We start from the raw sequence: 14,421 nt of genomic DNA on the forward strand, positions 1-14,421 counted from the left end.
GGATGCTGACCAAAGGTACTGACCGAGCCGAACATGTTTTATGTGACCGATCCCCCGTTTTACCGCTCAACACAACTAATTTCAAAGTAAATCTCTGAACCTTCATTTCACGTCCCGGAAATCTGGCTATTCGCATTAATTTGTCCAGTCCAAATAGTGCCCCTGGACACCGTAAAAAGGCCGGCTGACCCAGAGGGCTCGATCTAACGGCCTCTGGTGTTGTTTTTAAACAGCACCGTGCTGACCTTCAGCCATCTCATAGCCCGGGTAATGGTCATTTGCTTGGACACGTACAATACGGTGGGCATGTTTTTCCATGGCCGATGATGTAACACAGAGGGACAGAGAGAGAGAGAGGAATGGGGGAAAAAAAACTGACCAAACATAAAAATATTGACCAGGACTATTCGGCAGCCCGGCAGCACGGAGGGACTCGATCAAACATCAAAACGTGTCCCTGTAGAGGCCTTTTGCGCAGTAAAACTTTACAACCACAGCCACCCCCAGTGGCCAGTCACTGCGGTCCCGTTCCCCCGGGGAAATGTGTGTTTTAATGCTCTACTTTTTCCCGCATAACCTCGCCCTAAATGGACCAGGAGATCATCAAGAGAAAGAACGAAGAGAAAGAAGAGAACAGAGAAGAGAAAAAAAACTAGATCATTCCCAAGGACCAGAGGCCGCTAGGGGCTAGACGGCTGGGCGGAAGTGTCGAAGGTGCATCGCTGGCTGACTGGCTGGCTGGCTGGCTGGCAAGCAAATGAGGCGGCACTAACGTCAATCATAAAAAAAAGAACTCGGACCTTCGGTGGCTTCTCGGGTCAGCTGAAGGAACGAACCGAAGAACGTTCTTGACGTAACAGTTTATGATCCGATCGGCCGGACCGGCGCAGTCGATTTACTGCCCCTGGCGAAGGTCGTGCTCTAGTTACGTGCACTCGCCTCGCGAGCATCGTTTTATTGGCTTCGGGCTCTCGGATCCTGGGCAGGATGTGATGCAGCTGTAAAAAATGTGCCCTTACGTCAGGGGATGTGCTGATATTGCACCAAGGTGCACCGAGGTGCCGTTCTGGCCGATGTTTGATCTACTTTTCAAATTGTTTGCTCTCCAGAAAATGATCTACATTTTTTCTTCCCTCTCTTTGGCCTCTGGTCGGGAAGACCAGACGTTTGACCTATGTGAGCACGCTCGCTTACGTCATAAACAGATTGATCCAGTTGTTTAAATGACTTAATAGGAGGTGGTGGTTCCTAGCAACGGGAGTAGAAGGTCACTCAGAAGGACCAAAAGAACTGTAACAACTAGAACAACTAGAGCTCAGCAGTGGGATACCGAAGGACCGATCCAGAACAAATTGGACTTCGTCTACCTTTGCCGGATGTCCTTGCAAGGACCAGGGCCCCTGCTCCGGGTAAATGGTGATGCTCTAGTTTGCCCGCCAGGGGTCACTCCTCTCCAGGCCGTTAGGCAAAAAGTTGTTAAAAAATTGATCCAGTTTTGGTTTTGACTTTTTATGACGTTGACGCGCTCCGCTTTTTAGGGCAATATCGGGGCATCACGCGTCGAAAAATGGCAGAGCGGGCGCCATGATCACACACTAGAGAGGTGACAAATTGCAGACCGCCACCACCACCCGGGGTGTCCTGGCGTGTCTCATGGCGAATAAGAGAGGAAGAGAGCGTGTTTTTTTGGTTTATGGTTTTCCGCTTTTTTGTTGCTCTAATTATCACTCATTCCAGGGCACAGTGTAGCTGTTGCTGACCTAATAATGTGCAGAGCATAAAGCTACATCGATACAATACATACTGATCGTCATGCGTTCTGAAGAAAAAAAAATGGCAAAATGATTTATTGTGCGTAGGAACGCACATAGAGAGAAAATTTGCAAGATAAAATGAAGGACATCGAGGACTTTAAAAAGGCTGATACTCTGTCGTGCATGAGATTTAACGATGAACAGACAAGAAACGGATTGGAGTATATGCCAGTATAAAATGAAAGCCCTCCTGGTGTGCTGTTGCCATTGTAAGTCGGCATGTTTTATGCTAGTAAAAAAACACACTCTTTCGCATAATTCTAACATCATAAATAAATGTTTTTTTAAGCAATTCGTCACACATTTTACGCGTGCAATCATTTGCAAAAGGGTATACTAAGCGGAAACATTATCCCTTTTTCCATCGGCAGCTTCATTGGCCTTCACCATCAAGGATGTTCGTTTGCCCGCAGCCAATCCTTTTTTGCAACTCTTTCTCACCAACAATCCTTTAATATTGCGTTTGCAGAAAACCAAAATGTTATAAAACTCTTTTTTATGCTCCAAACAAACAACAACATCGCTTTCCATCCAGCCGTCATCCAGCAAATGGCCATTAATTACACATTTTCCTAGCATTCCTGGCACTCCGAGGTACAAAATTTGTTCGAAGCTTTGAACCATTGCTCCCAAGCACGACTCATTTGTGAAGGTCTCCCTGATAACTGGCACATTCAGCGCGTTGTCTGCCGTGCACACATATAAAGGAATAAAAACATTTTTGCCAAAAGTGCAAAAGTGTCCCCGTCGAATAATAAAAGAAGGCGAATCCTTTCTGCCAAAAGCAGCCACCCTTGCCAGCTTTCTCCTCTGCACAAACTAGATCCTAGCGAGCGAAAGTGTTGTCCTTCCTTCCAGGGGCCCTAAAAACCCCTTTTTGCTTAACTCGTTCTCCCCTTTTAGGGCTTTAACCCTTAGGGCAGTCGAAAGAATAGTAAATCCGAGCTCCTCCTTACCGAAGGCCAATTCCTCGAAGGCTTGCCAATCATAAAAATTCGTCATTTGCCAAAACGTGTTCGGTGAAGGTATTTGCACCAAATCATAAAAACCAACAACCCCCTCACCAAACCACCCTGGTTGGTGGCAGCTACCTAGTTGGCAAAAACGAAAGCAAATTAGCATCAATCGGCTCACGGCCTCGCCAAAAGTGCAGCATTTTTGGCGAGGACATTGGATTGTAAAATCATCGTCCGCACACAAACACATCGCAGTGCAGCGAAGTGTGTCGAAAGGGCTACGTCGTACCAGACCAACGTCTAGGCTAGGCCCGGTCCTGAAAACCCTTTTTTACTGGGCAAAACCCCCGAGTCCCAAAGAGGCTTCCTCCAGGACGAGAGTGAAACTCCTTGCCGGCAAGCAAGTTTGCTCTCTGTCTCTTGAACTCTTTTTTACAATACACTAAATTGGCCACAATTCGTACCTCTCTCCCTCTCTTTCTGTCTCGTCTTCTCTTACACTAACGCTCTGGTGCCAATATGCCCCCGCAATTGTGCGAAATGCATTGCCATTCCATTCTGCAGTTGCCAAAAACCCAAAAAAAAAACCCTTCCTTCCACATCGGAGCTGGCAGGAGACGCTCGTGCAAATCCTTTTTGACCGGAGGAACGAGCGAGCGAACCAGTGAGCGTGTGTAGTCCTTGAGTGATGCTGCTGCTGCTGGAGGTGAATGCTTAAATGTGTTTACGAGCCACAAAATTAGATCACTCCGTTCTCCTTACCCGTTCAGGGGCGGGTTCGTCGCTTTCCCCTGCCTGGCTGGCTGGTGAATTGTTTTACTACTTGTTTGGGGTATGTTTGGCCATCTTCCATAGCTGAGCCTAATGTTAATCCTTTTATTTTGACAACATTCCCAACCCCGTTCTCCCGGCGGTCGGTGCGATCGTAAAAGCCCAAAAGGGGCAACACGATGGGAAGACAGGAATAGGGTGTAATGGCCGGCCGGTCAGACCGACCAGGCGAGTGTTTACGGCCTTTAGAGCCATTCCATCATTTGCTGCTTAGTTTGCTGGAGGAGTTAGAAGCAGCTCGGCAAGGCCTCGGCCGAGACTCTGGTCTCTTATCCTTTCGCCGACACAAATGCTGGAAGACGATCGAAGACGAAGACGAGTTTTACAAGCGACCCCGGGCTTTATTGGAGCAATCGAGAGCTCTAGGTCAGCACCCAGCAATGTGGTGGTGGTCAGTTTGCCAGCTAAACTCCTTCACTGACCACTGGTCAGTGAGTGGTCCGCTTGCTGCTTGTGGATGCGTCTAAACCTTGAGCCTTTCCAGGCCAGACAGTTAATGTCCGATCACCTCAATACAAGATGGACTGCAAGGCATGACCCAGGCAAGAATATCCAGATCAGATTATCGAGCTTTTATTGGCTTAGCTTGGACCTCAGATACAAAAATGTATAAAAAAAACACCCTGCAGTTTCTGTTGCGAAATTGTTCTTTTGTGCTACTTGCTGACATCTTTTTAACAGCTTCCTCGTACTGAGTACCGTCTGTGAATGGTCACGGCCACGAGGCGCGCTCCAGAAACGGACCAATGGATACCAAGGGAAAACCACAAAAAAAAAATATCGTGTTGCTCTAAAAATGTCCTCCATCTTTTATGAGAGCGTCCGCTGTCCTTTTTTGCAGCCACTAGCTTCTGACTGTCCTTGCGGTCCCAGATCCTGCCAGGGCGCATAGGTCAGTGTCCAAAAAATGGCAATTTAATGTAGAGCAGCAGTTCCTTGGCCGCTGTTCGGCCTCATCTCAGGATAGCCCATAAAAAAGTGCGCGTGCCAACGCACCGGCGGACGCATGTGTCCCTTTTTGTCGGGCTCGCTGAGGGACACCAAAAAGTCACTCCAATAAAGGACCAGAAAACCAAAAAATTCACCAAACTAGAGCAGTTTTTTAATGACTTTTTACAGCTTCTCACAGGAGGCGAGGAAACAGTTCTCACAGGACACATATCTGCATATGGGTGACGATCGAGCGACTTGTACTGTTGCTGCTGCTCGTTCAGGTCAGGTTTTTCTAGAGCAATTCAAAGTATTCCAGCTGGGTGCTAGGATATGGGAAATCTGGAGCGGTCGGCTGGATTGGCCAGTACAATCTATGGAACGGGCAGCGGGTTTACGATGGGACGACAGAGGCACCGAGGTCATCTGGATGGACGCTGCCCTTCTCACAGGTAACAGGTCCACAAAATTGGTTCAATTTGCGCTTCAATGCGAATGCGAATCGTCTGTTTACATCTCGAGCAAATGTGTTTGCTAAACAGCACGCAGCAGGAGATCCACAGGGAGGAAGATGAAGACATCGTTCCAGGGTATGGCTTCTTGACGGGCTTCCTTGCCACGTTGCTGTGCCACAGAGATCGGATATTTGCATTGACAGATTCATAATCGAAAATTGTGAGTCAATTGGTTATTAGTTAGAGGTAACGATCTGGCAAATGGTACATCAAAATAAATTTTAAAGTTCCTTCTAGATGTTGAGGCATCAACGCAATGTTTTTTGTGCCTCTGTTTGAGTTTTCTTCCCCCCCAATCATGTCCAACACACAAACTACATGGAATCATCAAAAGTTCAAAGGCTTCTTGAGAGTTTATCCTAAATATTACTCAGCCTTGAATTGACCCATCAAGACATCAAGAGACGAAAATGTGGAATAAGAATTCACCCAAAACATACTTCGTCTCGTTAGGGCTCCGATCTCTCCACACAAAAAAAAAATCCAAACCGAACAGCGGACAGCCTTGTTAATGTTCTGCACGATGTCCTTGCCTTGGGGCTTCCAACTACAAAACACAAGACTCCCTTGGCATTAGCGTTCGCATAACACAATCCCCATTGTGACCATTACCAACCAACATGTGGACATTCAATTCCATCTTAAAAATGGCTACGGAAACCGTCCGCCAGGACTCGATCGCCTTGTGCTGCTCCTTCTCATGCAGTCCGGGTACGCGATTAGCGATCTCGCTGCCTACATTCAACGGCGAAGCGAAGCCAAGCGCGTTTCTTCGAGTTCCAGGTTGGTTTTTTTCTGCTCTCCAAATTTCCAAAAACCCAAACCCCGCCCGTGTACCCGCCGTCGCAGGGAGCGTGTGCAGCGTGTTAAATGATTTGATTATTATTGTTGTCCCTCTGGGACTGGCGGACTGGCAGCAATCCCAATGGATGGATCGTGCAGGTCACCTCGTCGTCGTCGCAGCACAGCATAAAACAAGGATAAGAGTGTTTATGGCTTAATTTTTATTTTCACAAAAACCGGAGACGCATTTACGCAGGACCTCTGGAGACCTGGCCAAGACCCACAGCATCGACGACGACGACAACGACACACGAAGACCAAAGCCGCTCTGTTTTAATGGCGCGGAGAAAGCGAAGATTTCAGATTCCAGCCTTGATGTCCTTTTGTCCTCGTCCTCGTCGTCGGGTCTCGCGACACCAGGAATCGGTGTGATGCCCCGGGCACTGATGGTGGAAGAAGCTTGTCTCAAGGAGCGAGAGCTCGTGGCTCGCGCTGCCCTCGACCATAAACCAAGGCACCAAAAGGAAGGAGTACCGAGAGGGCGTTGTGCGTGTTTTATAGTTCTCTAGTCCGCACAGACACAAACGCACCGAGTCTGGCCTCACTCCCAATCCCAACATTATTGGTGCAGCAGCAGCAGCAATTTATGCGCTTATGTGCACGCTCTTACCCGTGCTTTTAAAAAAATAAAAAGAACGCCCAACGCCCAACATACAGCGCTCCCTGACTCGTTTCTCGAGGCTCGAGGGCACGAACACCGGCACGGCGCACGAACCTGGAAACGGAGGATCCAAAATCCTCTGCCCAAATCTCGGAGGTGGTGGAAAACGTGAAATGCACGCTGCATGCCCGGGCAATGCAGTTAACCCCTTTTTTTCGGTGCTCGATGTTCGACCTCTTTACTGCTGAAAAGCGTGTCCGCAACGACGACGACGACGACGACGACGACGACGACGACGACGACGGATGACGACGGATTATGGCCACCTTCTCTCCGGAGCTCAGCTGCTGCTCGCCACTTGGCAAGATCGTTAATAATCTCTCTCTCTCTAGGCTGTTGCGCGGACACGGCAGATGCAACCCATCCCTCCGATCGATGACCATCACGTAATGGGGTGTCCTGCGGGTGTCTTCCTCCCTCCGCCTTCCTCGTTGCGAGAGGTCGTGATCGAAATTTTTGGGGCGAATTTTCGTCGACAACAAGGGCACCACAATCGATCGCGCTGAAGCCGAACGAATTTCACACATCTCGCGGCTGTTTAAATCTAATTTTTAGCTTCGATGTGATGGCCAAATTGCAGTCTCGTTTCGTTGGCGTACGTATTGGGTGCTGCAAGCGATCGCGATCGAACGATCCGGAGGCAGAGAGAGGATCAGTCGTTATTCCAATTTGAGATCGGGCTTCAATCATCGTAAGTGTGCCGCCAAAGGCCACGGTGAAGGCGTTGATTCCGCGTTTCCTTTTCTTCTACTTGACCGCCTTTTGCTCCCCATAATCCTGTTGCTTCGTTGTTGATCGTCCCTCGATCCTCCACGAATTTGAATTCAACCAAATTTATCCCAAGTAACGCACCACCGTCCGTGCGACAGTCATGGGAGCATAAATCGAATGCGGATGGTGATGAGGTGGCAGGGGGATCATCGAATAAATTTGCCAAACTCCCTCCTGCACCCTCCAACCGCATCTGATGCCCACCGCACACAAACCTGCACTGCCTGGAGGAACCAAAGTGGTTCCGAAATCGTTTTCGAACAGACGACGACGACGACGACGACGACGGTAGACGATTAGATTGAGACCTCCTGGGAGCGCGAGAGAGAGTGTGATCGCGGGCGTGCGTACGCGCGCCCGCTCCTTCCACCCCGAATGATGATTTATGCTGCGCCTCCATTCCGAAAACGCGATCTTGCCGCACGATCACGGTGCATAAATTGTGGACCTTAATTAGTGTAATATTAATTAATAAAACCCATTCCCACCAGGGTTCCCCCCGCCCAGGGGCATTAGTCTAAGATGCTTTCCTTGGGGGTGGTCGCCCACCGATCGTGAGGATAAAATTTTATCGCTCCCCCTCTTTTCGCCGGACCTACGGTAAAGCCTCTTAGAAGAAGATGGCACCGCTAGCGATCGATCGATCGTGCGATCGATGCCGCACTCTAATGTGGCTAGCGATGGCGATCTAGCTCGATCTGTTGCTGCTGCTGCTGCTGACTCTTATAATTAGGTGAAACGATGATTTCTCGGGACGATTTAATTCAGAATCGCTGCCTTCCCGAACTGTGAGGTTCGATCACGAGGATAGTGAATTCAAATTCAGCTGCGCAGAGGTTTCAGCAGCATTAACGGACGCTCGATCGCTCGCTCTCGGTTCTCTTTCTTCAGCACGCGCTACGGAGCGACGGTGGCCGAGATTTCGACCACACAGGGCGCACACCACCGGTCCGGTTCGACATTTCCTTCCCCATTTTTCGTCATCATCGTCTGTGTCTGTTCGCTGTCTCCTACTGCTTCGTCTTCCCTTGGCCTTGTGGTGACCGCGACAGGCCAGGTGGAACTTCCATGCCCCCAAAAACGCTCTAGCCATGTAGCCCTTTCTCTCCTGGGTCTGTGTTTTGCCTTTTTTTTTTTTTTTTTGGGAGTGCCAGCACATTTCACCCCCGGAGGATTCGGCGAGCGACGCCACAAATCAGCGTTCTGGCCAGCGGCAGCATCGTGGTGAATGTCCGCACGATTTGCACGATTTGAGCCACAGCCGCAGATGGCGTTCGCGGTCTCGTCTGCGCAAGCGCAGGGCAATAAGAGGACATCGCGGCGCTGCTTATCCTGCAACCGAACGCTCGCCCAGAGGATTTACGGCTTTCTTTACGCTCGGCGTTGTTTATCCATTCGCATGACAGACTCGCGCCCTCGCGTTACTCTTCTGGCGTGGCTCTGGAAAGGGCGAATTGCCCTGACAATTTGGAACACCAAGGATCGCTTGGGCACTCGAGACGTAAAGGAGAAGAATTGCAGAAAAAAAATGGAAGCACACCACTGACGGCCCCTCTAGGGATTAATGATCGCGGAATGTGAAAACATATTCACCCGGGGATATTCGACCAGCGGGGTCTGTTGCACTTCCATCCTTCCTTCAACCACAGGGAGAGAGAGAGAATGAAGGAGAGAGGAAGCGATCGAGAGGGATTTTATCGTGGATTTCGGTTGATCTCACGCGCCCTCGCGCGCGCGCACGACATAAAACACGCAGCACCGGCCATGCGCACCCATAAGTGGACGATTGGGCAGCTTTGGCCAAGGATTATCTCTCTCTCTCTCTCTCTCATTCCCCCTCTCCGCTCGGTGTAGTAACCTCGGGAGGGCGCGCAGGTGCAAACTGCACGCCGCAAAAATCGCAATCACGGACCTCACCACCACATCACCAGCCTGCCTGCCACCCAGCTCATGATGCATGGGTTCCATGAATCACCAAATTGCACCGATGCGATACCGAAACCGGTATCCACGCCATGGCACGCCACCGCGGAACGGTAAAGAGCTGCAGCGAACGCAACGGCGACGACGACCGATGCGACGACTGCGAGCGAGCGAGCGAGCGAGCGCTCAGCCCTATCGGAACTGTTGCGGATCGTGCGCTCAATAAATCACGAACCTGCGCACAAACGTGGATAATTGCTTAACTCCTTTCCGGTAAACGAAATCATTACAACAGACTGCACCACAGCGGCACCCGTTGTTGATCTCTTCGGAATTCTCGCACACTCCACGAATCTATCATTAACTATGTGGCAAAGGGCAGCAGCAGCAGCAGCAGCACCTGGATTGTCCTGGTGGTTGCCAATTAATTCTGGTGCGTGCGTGTGCGCTGGTGGAGTATTTTTGTTAAAAATCATTTTCACCAATCTTCATTGCTACTGACTGGCCGGGAGCGGGGAGAGCAGCCCGCTGCGTTCATTAAAATATATTAAAACAGAGAAGCCCTTCGGCGTGCTTTACGAGCAAAAACCCGGGGTGTACGCGGCGGCTGCAACTGTCAATCTCTGACACGGACACTCGTACCAGTACTGGGAATGTCATCTTTTGCGTCGCTTTGTCGCTGCCGATATTTAATTATTCGTCCAAGATTCGTCCGAGAGTCGTGTCATCAATCATACGGTGCAGCGCAGCAGAGGAGGGGGGGGGGGGGGGAAGGGAGCGGAGAGGACCAACTCGGAGAGGTCGGAGGATAATTTGTCGTAATTTCACCGGACTACAACACCAAAAAGGACACACATCCCGAGGACTGGTCCGTAATCATCTGCTCGCGGGGTTCGTGTCTTGGCGTTGAAGTCTTTCTCCGTTTTAAGCGAGGGCGCGAACGCGCGCGCGCCAACAATTCCCCGAGCCCGAGCATGTTTTCGGACGTTGGCCTACATTTTTAAACGATGATCCACAAAACGGGAACTAGGAAAACGTATATGCATGCATGCGTCGTTCGCTTGTTCGTTGTTTTAGCTGGAAGTGATTTCCTGCTCCGGCGTTTTTAAAACAGGAACCAGGCGGGGAGTTCTACGAAATACGTGCCGAGAACGCCATGTTCGTCTCCAGGTGTCCAGAAGGGCCTCTTGCTGCTTGTTGTTGTGCCGGGAGGATGGAGGTTGAACGCTGGTCTAAATTGAGGCAATTTAAACTTTTGACTCATGACAATCATCATTTTTTGGGTTGAAGTGTCCAGCGAGTACAGGCCGGATTGGGGTAATGAGAGGGTTGTGCTCTGGCTCTGGCATCATCTGCGCAGTGCTGTGCTGTGCTATGCTGCGCTGTTATGCTGCAAGATGGCCGCACAAAGGGAGCGCAGCAACTGCAACCAGTGCCAGCCAACCAGCCAGCCAGCCAGTCAGCTAACGTGCGCGCGCGATATTTATCATTAGCTGCCGTGAATTGGGAAGTGTTAAACAATGATTAATCTCCTTCATCTCTTCTCCACGGCTCAACGGTGCGCACACACATCCATCAAAATCGCACCTCGACAGCTGGACAGTCGTCCGTCCGCCCGGGCCACGGATGTACGCGCGCGCGCGCGCGATGTTCGCGATCGATTACGCGGGGCCAACCAAGAACCAAGAAAGCACCAGCGCACCTCGGTTGTTGCGTGGCATTCTCGTTAGCTGGGTAGCCCGTGCACCACGGCAGCCCGCCAACAAATGGTCCGATATTATTCATAATATAAACGTTTTTTCTGTGCGAGCGGGCCAACCATTCGCCAATGCCACGGTGAGCAGTCGGAGCCCTAGCGGAGGCGCGCAATAAATAATCGTAAAACCAGCAAACCTCTCGTGTGCACTCGGCGGCAGCGGCAGTTGCATTTGTGCCGAGGGATCTTTCCATCTTCATCGCGAGAATATGCAAACGCGGTGCGCGTGAGCCGGGGCCGAAGCTTTTCGCACTTTAGACTGTCAATTACTGGAGCAACACTGTTGGGTGGGGGGCGGGGGAGCAGCAAACGGCGCCCTGAGGGACCCGGGCGACCAAAGATCTTTGCCGCGGATTGCGCCGCCGCCGCCATTCTCGTTAGCTTCCGTCGCGGTGGTGCCGGTGAAGATGGTCCGAGATGCGTCGGCGCACCTTACCGTGGCCGCTGTAGGATGATGAAGTTCGATAGACGGTGTTGCTGGGGCGGCAATGGTCCCTCGTGGATCCGATGCTCTGGTGCTTATGGTGTGTGGTGTGAACAACGCCGCCGCGTGCGAAAGCCAGGCGCGATCGAATGAATTATTGGCTTGGTGATTAAGATTCGGTGGGATTCGGTGCCACGGGGCTATTGATCATCGAGCGCGCGCACCCCGGCCGTGTCCGGGAATGCATAATGTTTGCGGCGAACGCCGAGAACACGCGCGATCTTCCTCTTTTCGCACCGCCTGCAGTCAAGATGAGAGATGATGACGATGAAAGGCCGCCGAAAAGCAGCTTTCGTTAAGCGAAACCAGAACAACAACGGTTCGGAGCAGCATCCTTTGGGGCCACTAAAACACCAAGACCGAGCGTGGCGTTAGTTGGTCAAACCTAATTCTAATTAGCACCAAAAGACTGCACGCTCTGTCTGCGTGCAGCTTGATCTGCCGCAGACCGGATGCGATGCACCGAGAGGTTTCCAAAAAGGATGCCGCTGCCACCGTGTGATCGCAACCGGATCGAAGGCTTCGTTTCGCACGCTCATAAACCGGCGGAGCAACTAAACAAAAAAATGTGGAATGTAAAGAAGCGCAGCGCAAGTTAGAAGGCAGGCTGCTTCCGGTGGCTTTGGAAGTTTCCTCGATTTGTAAATTCCTTTCTCTCCTGTCTTTCTCTCTCTCTTTCCGTTTGGCAGGCTGGTGTGATATTTTCCTGTTATTTTTTCACGAAAAGCCAAAAGCGGGCCATTGCCACTGAGGAAGGTGCTTGTGCTGCTGCTCCCTAAACACGTTGCAATAATGTTTTGTTTTTTCACTCCCCGTTTTTTTTTTTTTGTTCAGGAACAGGTTCTTGCGCTGGTGATCGTGGTGCTAAATTCGTCCTAAACGATTGTTGAATTTGGTAGCCTAATGATAATGACCGCGGCGCAGTAAAAAAAAAAGAGAAAAAGCGGCGGCGACCGTGGCGTGCGAACGTTTTCGAAGAGACCAAAGGGCCGAGTGCCGCCATACTAGGGCAGAAGATCTGTGTGATCCACGCTAACCGGCCGGTCACGAGATGCCTGCAGGTTGCATCTAGCCCACTGGACCACTCCCTGAAAGGCGGCGAGCACCTTGCCCTAAGCGTGCCACGTCCGTGAACCCATTGTCGCTCGCGCGGTCCCTTTGATCCTATTGTGTGTCCAGTTGGGCGTCCTTGAGACGCGTATTCCTGTGCGCAAAATTCACTCAACACAGCAGGATCCTCGGCTGGTCTCTAGAGCTCACGGATTTGGAATGTGATCTTCGACACCAATCCCGGGGGGAGCGTGCGCGCGAGATCGCTTTGAAATTCGAAGACGGTAGAAGATTAGAGGAGATTCATCCATTTTCGGACCATCAGGATCACATCTTGATCCTGGCAGAAGGTGAGAGAATGTCCGCTCTGCAGAGGCGTTATAATAGGTGAAGCGTTGAAGCGATGAAGCGTAGTTGATGCTTTCCGGACACCAGACGACAGGACCTACTTGGATCACGTAGACACCCAACGTACCTGTGCTCCAGGAGCAACAGCATTGGCAACGTGCTCAGCAGGCGGTCCATTTGGTTCCGATTTGTCGTCACCAGCGGGAGAAACAACCGCAATAAAGCACAGCGCAGCAGCAGCAACAGAACATACAACAACCAGAATGCAACATAATTTACAAAACGGAAAAAACACCCCTCATGATGACAACAAAACAACGATAACAATAACAAAAATACTTAAAATAAAAACAAAAAAGGACCCCGCCTGGGTGTGCCTGGCCTTGGTCTGCTGCCTTTGGTTGTTAAAAAAGTCAAAAAACTGAACTGAATTTCTAATCTGGATTGTTCTGGGCGCAAAACAATCGCCGAAAATGTCGGTCATTTGCAAATGCTCTTCCTTTCTCTCTTTCTCTCGCACATTTTGCGACAGCAACGACCCTGCGGAGGAGAAGCAATAAAAAAACGAGCAGAAAAAAAGCACACCAAAAGATTCGCACATTAAAAAACTGCCCAAGCAACGATCCCGAAAACGATCGCCAAAACGCCGCTCGAGCCTTGGAAGGGCAAGCTGGCTGGCCGGCATGCTGGATCGTAAATCACCAAATCGTCGATTCCAAAAAGGCGGACGACGGCGGAAGGAAGGCGAAAGTAGGTGCAGCAGCAGCAGCAGCAGCAGTTGCCTTGTCCATGTCCGTCTCGTTCCAAGAGGCATCCAGGAGGTGGCGGCAGTCGAGCATATAAAAAAAAGCCCAGATCGAACGCTGCTCGAAAGGCCACCGTCGGTCGCGATCAGCATAAATCCCGCCGGGCCTCCGGTGGCCTGCATTTCTTTTTTTATGCTCCCTGGTAAGGCATTTTTTGAGCTGCGTCTTTTCTTCGTCTTCTCTCGCTTCTGCACCAGGAAATGCCGCTGTGAACGAAAAACCAAATTCTGTTCCTGTGTGTCGCCTCGAATAATAATAATAATAAAAAAGCACGAGCACCGTGTGTGTCGGTGTGTGTGCGTGCCATCATAAACCGGTGCTGCGCTCCCAATAAACACCCAAAAGTCACCTAAAAAACTAAAGCAAACTGACCTGCGCGCACTGCGTGCAAGCTTTTTTCCGCTTTTCCGCCTGCCTGCCAGGAGTGTTTTATGCTTGCAGCTCGTCTCGTTCTCCTTGTCGGATATCTGCATATCCGTGCACCGCAATTACGGAGACGGACGGAGGTCCTTGGCCATCAGCATAAAAAAACTCGAGCGACCTTGTGGACAAAAAACTGTGTCAGTAATGCATCTAGTTTTTTGCCGTTTCTGGATCTCATAAAACGAGTAGGTACAGAGCACGGACAGGCCAGCGAGGCAGGCAGGCAGGCTCCTGGGCTCCGTCCTGTTGTTTGAATGCTCATTGCAGTGCACTGACGTAGCACAGGGACCCTAGGGACACTTCAGAAGAC

Source organism: Anopheles aquasalis, chromosome 3 (assembly GCF_943734665.1).
Source record: "Anopheles aquasalis chromosome 3, idAnoAquaMG_Q_19, whole genome shotgun sequence".
Classification (NCBI taxonomy): Eukaryota; Metazoa; Arthropoda; class Insecta; order Diptera; family Culicidae; genus Anopheles; species Anopheles aquasalis.